The 5,911-nt window shown below is 40.4% G+C and overlaps 1 long non-coding RNA gene across 1 annotated transcript; it reads right to left on the bottom strand.

The window, feature by feature from the left end:
- Positions 1-1,173: 1,173 nt before the first annotated feature.
- LOC105053672 (uncharacterized) lies at positions 1,174-5,689 on the bottom strand. The gene is made up of 2 exons (XR_833495.4): positions 5,462-5,689; positions 1,174-1,385 (listed from the first exon to the last, which is right to left on the bottom strand). It is a non-coding gene; the product is annotated as an uncharacterized lncRNA (long non-coding RNA).
- Positions 5,690-5,911: the final 222 nt, after the last annotated feature.

The raw sequence follows: 5,911 nt of genomic DNA, 5'->3' as shown, positions 1-5,911 counted from the left end.
AACTGTATTACGCAACATAACCAAATCTAATGCCATTTCCGCCAACCGAATTGTTCTTAAATTGGCTGCTCATACAATGCCACGGACTGGATGGCCTCCATCCAGTGCATATCACACCAATAATCCAACACCTGAATCCAATTGTAAAATCCGAATAGTAATTTCACAGCAGGGAAGCAACTCTTGATAAAGAACAAGGCCTTCACTTCTCATGCTTAGTACATGGCAAAAGATATAAGTGTATACTAGTAAGGTGGGCGCAGTTACTGGACAATTGGGTAAAAGATGAATGAATAATGGGACTCATTTACTATCAGTAACAAGGGTGTATAGATTTTTCTAACAGATGGATGGCATTTGCACGTTCCCTGAATACAAATTACCTTCTTTATCAATGGTTGTCTGCCATCTACTCTCGATGTCAAGCTACATCCATCATAGCTTTGCATCTTTTCAAATGACGGGTTTCAGGTTCGTGGCCCGAGGAGTTTACATAAAACTGTGACCTAAACGAAGTGAAAAATCACAATACTGCTTCCGCAGCACAAGAAACCTTGCATTTGTGTCTGTGTGTGTTGAGCTAGTTCTACAACATTTACACAATCTTCATTATAAGTGCAATATACAAAAGCAGGGGTACTTTCTCTTTCATCTTATTAAAAGATTTATGAATGCTGAGCTACAAAGATTTAAATTTGTTTGATTCGTTTCTTTGCTTCTCAACCTTCAGGTATGATACCTACAAGTTATCCTTAACTGCTCAGCCTTCCACAGCTTACCTGGTATTGATAATCCTAACATATATTTCTAACTCAACACTTCATTACACACACACACACACACATCTCCGCCTCCTCAAGTTTTCTAGGGATTTTAATGCAATAATAACGTTATTTCATGATCAACTAAGGAATTCAGGCAGACACCCTCCATAAATTAATCAAACAAAGTTTTTTTTCTCCTGAAGAGATAAAAATTAATCAAACAAAGTTGAATGCCCTTCCAGCACCTTACACCTTACTAACAGAACAGAGAGTAATGACTTCAAAAAACAACCTTTTAGAGTATTCCAATAGCATGTTTGCTGCTGCCTATGCTTGAAGATGTAAACCAAATTAGATGGTTTATATTCACTTCAAATTCGTCAGCACATGTACCAGCAAAAGCAAGGTATAAACTCAAAGCCAGAGCTGAAACCAAATTATTAAGCTTTCACAGGTTCAAACCCTTTGAAGTCCAACAACTATGCAAAAGGTGGTTCCAGGGTTTCAATGATTCTAACATTTGGCAGAAAATAGTGACAAGAAACCCAGACATACAGAAGTTTACAGCAACATATATTCACAAAGCCTCCTTGTAAAGAGCTTTCCCCATCAAGCTTTCGTCTGTAAGTACAACAAAAGATAAATCAGTAAGAGTTGTGTAGCCAAACAAGGTTATGCGACCAAATAGGAAGTGTAAAATGGCCTGAGGAGAACAAAGAATGTAAATTCAACTAAAGATCTTATCCATATTAAAATTTAGATAAAGTACCTGGCCATTTTCCTCAATAAGGCATTGTTCAAACTTAACTATTCTTCTGGTGTTGATAAGTCTTCGCCTTTTAAGATCCAATGTATGAAGGCTCAAAATGGGAAACACTTGTTATTTAGGAACATGTTACAGGCCATTTTCTATAGTGATAGTAACATGACAAGCAGCATCACATGTTACATCCTACATAGGAACCCTCTTGTAATGAGTTACTAGTTTCTTATTGATAATAATCCATGGTTGTCTAATAAATGGTGAATCTAGGATAATCCAACGCCAAATTAGTCTCAAATTCATTCAAGAATAAAAGCTAAAATCCATCCTCCTAACATTTGCTGCTGAGAAGAAGAAAATGATATCATCTCAAACACCAGTCCACTAAATACTCAAATATTGTTTCATCTCTAAACCCACTTTGCATCTTCTATCACCTAGGATTCAATTTCAATATTTTCCATAGCAGGTAGTTTAATCAATGATGTCATTTCCATCATCCTTGGCCACTATGACAATTGCATGTCAGTCCTTTAGTCAGTAGAGCATTATAGGTTTTTATCTATCATGAGATGTTCTGGGCTATACTTGCTTTGACAGCATATGTCTAGTTTGCCCTAGATAGCGTTTCTATAACCCATCTATCACAATGCATGGGAACAACAAATTTAATTATAACATAGTGACTCAGGAACTTATTATCATGGTTTCAAGGATTGATCGTGCCAGGAAAGATGTACAATGCTGGACTAGTACTGACACCCAGCTGGAAACTGTTTAATCCTTTCTTTGATATTTTTAGTTAAAAAGAGTAATTTTCCGGAACCAAAAAAAAATCTTTTCTTGTTTCAGCATGATCCAGAATGCAGGGCATTGATACTTGAAAATTTGTTATAATATAGTAAATGTATACATGGAAAACATGAATGTATCATGTGTTATTCCAATGTTTCTTTCATCTTTATTCAAATTTGTAAATATATTAGTATATAGAATGTTAGTGCATGGGTTCTTTGGATTCCATCCTGAGTTGTGAGCTTATGATGAGCACTCTACCAACTCAAGTTTCCCTGGCCAAGATTTCAATACAAAACTGGAAAATAGGGCCAAACTTGTGTACTATAACATGATCCCACGTATAAGATGATATGACCCAAGCAGCTAAGAAGCAAACTTCCAAGGATTTAGAATCTTGTTACAAGGACTGTAGCTCAAAAGTGCACCTCAAATGAAAAAAGAAACTGTTGATTCGAGAAATCACCCGATGTCCGGGCACTGGAGTTGATGACAAGGTGGGCCTCCTGGACGCACAACCTGCAAAAAGTTCAAACTGGAGGTGGCTCCGACAAAGATCCTCCGATGCTCAAGTCAAAATCTCATTCAACAGAAAGAGTGTGAGAGACAGAGTTGTTATGTATCTTTTTCGGGAGTCCTTTTTTATGACGGAGAGTTGGAGCTTCAGTTGGCAAGTTAGTTGACACGATCCCGCACGATCAGGATGTGATTCGTTGGGCACAAGATTGTCGCTCAATATTTTCGGGATTTGGCGTTTGCGGTTGCCTTATCAATCCAATGACAGCTATTGCCTGGTGGGTGTCGCGTTTTAAATGGAACTATCAATCTAAGTACTATAAAGACGTGGACTGGTCGGCGACAACTAAAGATCGATTGCCTCGTGCCATCGTCAAGATCTGCTTCATAATGCATGAGTGGTCGGCTAACGAGGAGTCATCGATGATGATGTGCAGAGGTTGTCAAATTACTGTCAATGAGCAAGGCTCTAGTCGGACGGTCACGGACGACCAATCGGCGAAAGTAGTTGCCAACCTCGAATCATCAAAGAAGGTGGTGGCCGATCTTGGGTCGTCTGAGACCCCCGTTGATGGACCTACTAGACACAGTCATTTTGAGCTCTAGGCTTTTTCATAAATTTAGTCCGTACAGAATTTTTTCTAACACATGTCCTCCTACTCTCGAGTCTGATTTCAGTCGGACGAAGAGAGTACACCTGTCGTTTTTGGACCAGTCGCTGCTGTTGGTTACACAAATCGGCATCACTATTCAAAAGCAGATAGTGAAGTGACGGACATTTAATTTTGTCATGATGACTTAAGTCATGCAACCTCAAGCCTGTCTCGAAAAGTCATACACGTCCCATCAGTCACTGAGCCCTTTTCACATTATCAGCCCAAAAATGACAGGTGTACTCCATCCGACTGAAGTCGGACTCGAGAGTAGGGGGCATGTGTTCGAAAAAATTTCATATAGATCAAATTTATGAAAAGACCCAGAGCACAAAATGACTGTCCAGCAGGTCCATCAATAGGAGTCTTCGATAATCCAAGGTCGGCCATAATCTTTTCTGACGATTCGAGATCGATAACTACTTTCGCCGATTGATCGTCCGCAACCGTCCGACTAGAGCCTTGCTCGTCGATAACGACTTGACGACCTCTGCACATCATCATCGATGACTCCTCGTCGGCCAACCACTCATGCGTTACGGAGCAGATCTTGACGATGGCACGAGGAGACCGACCCTTAGTCGTCGCCGACCAATCCACGCCTCTACAGTACTCAGATTGACAGTTCTATTTAAAATACAACACCCGACAGGCAACAGTTGTCGCTGGACTGATAAGGCAACTACAAATGTCATATCCCGAAAATATCGAGCAACAATCTCGTGCCCAACAAATCACGTCCTGATCGTGCAGAATCGTACCAACTAACTTGTCAACTGAAGTTCCAACTTTTTGCCATAAAAGAGTACTTCTAAAAAAAGTACGCAACAACTCTGCTTCTCACTCTCCTCTTTCTATTGAAAGAGGTTTTGACTTAAGCATCGGAGGATCCTCATCGGAACCACCTCCGATTTGGACTTTTTTGCAGATCGCGTGCCCAGAAGACCCACCTTGTCATCAACTCCAGTGTCCCAACGTCGGACGATTTCTCGCATCAACAGAAACAATTAACACAAATACATTTTCCCTTCTTCCAAAAACTTGTACATTTTCCCTTCTCCAAAAAATCTATGAATTCTATCAAGGAGAAGAGAATTACGAGGCACATGGTTCTAGCACTATGGAAGCATTAGATAGAACAACCAAAGTTCATTATCACCATACAAAAGGGGCACTAACATAGAACAACCAAAGCAACAGAAAATTGTGAAGTTTTCATTTGAAACCATACTAAAATAGATGAGGTTCTTAATACAATATGAGGGTTTGTTTGGATGCCTGGCTACCACACATGCGTGATATCTCCACATCTCCACCAAGGAGAGGAATTACGAAAGGGAAGTAGGAGGGATCATGGAAGCCATTAATCCTGCTATCCTTGGAATTTTCAATATACTGCGATCCATCTAAAAGGTGATTTCTAGTAACCCAAAAAACCCATCTTTTCATCAGCTCTTCTTCACATATCCTTGCCAATGTGGGTAATATCACATAGATATAGTAGCTGGGCTTTCATCCAGCCTGCAAGCAATACCAGTTTATCTTCGACAGCATACAGAATCACGCATTGAGCTTGGTAGATTTGCCCTCAAGTTACAGGGCACATACACCACAGTTTAAAAGAGCATTACGTAATGAATCATGTTGTAAATCTGAAGCAATAATCACGAAATCATTCAAACTCGCACTCTTGTTCACCAAATATCTTCTCATCAGAAACCAAACTTCAAAACCATTCACATCCAAAATTTGCAGTTATACATAGAGTAATTAGGTAATGCTTCACTATAAACCACGAAATCCGTCCTTTTTAATTGCAAACCCCAAAAACTAATCTTTCAAACAAAGTAGAAGGAAAAAAAAAAACCTAGAATCGAGTCGCCATGCGTCAATCACGATTTCCAAAAACCCTAAGTTCCCAATCGACAATGAAAATGGAAGAAAGGAATGAGTAAGAACAAGAGACATACCGGCACTGCGGTCAGACGTCGGAGTCGTCGAAGTCGTCCTCAAAGGAGTTGAAGAAGTCGGCGTCGATCGGGGGACGCTCGATCTCGCCGAGGACATCGACGGGGTCGGCGTCGTCCACCTCCATCCCCACCGCCAGGCATGCTCCCTCCTCCATCGCGTTCATATGCTCGTATAGATACGACATCGGTGTGGGCTTCATCGCTCCTCTTCTCCTGCGCTTGGGACTCTTCTTCCTTCGGTCGGTGTTCTTACAGAGTTCATTTTGCCCGTGATCAAGGATATAGAAGTTTCTTTTTTGGAGTAACGAGGAGACTAATGTGCATTAGCAGCGTGACTGCGTGAGTCAACAAATTTATTAAAACAAATAAATCTAATTGAGGCTAAGCCTGAACACTATATGTGATCCGAAAATAATAGGATCAGAATTTATCAGCGAGATGGTGGGGGAT

The sequence above is a fragment of the Elaeis guineensis genome, chromosome 11 (genome assembly GCF_000442705.2).
Source record: "Elaeis guineensis isolate ETL-2024a chromosome 11, EG11, whole genome shotgun sequence".
Lineage (NCBI taxonomy): Eukaryota > Viridiplantae > Streptophyta > Magnoliopsida > Arecales > Arecaceae > Elaeis > Elaeis guineensis.
This window is presented reverse-complemented; position numbering and strand designations above follow the sequence as displayed.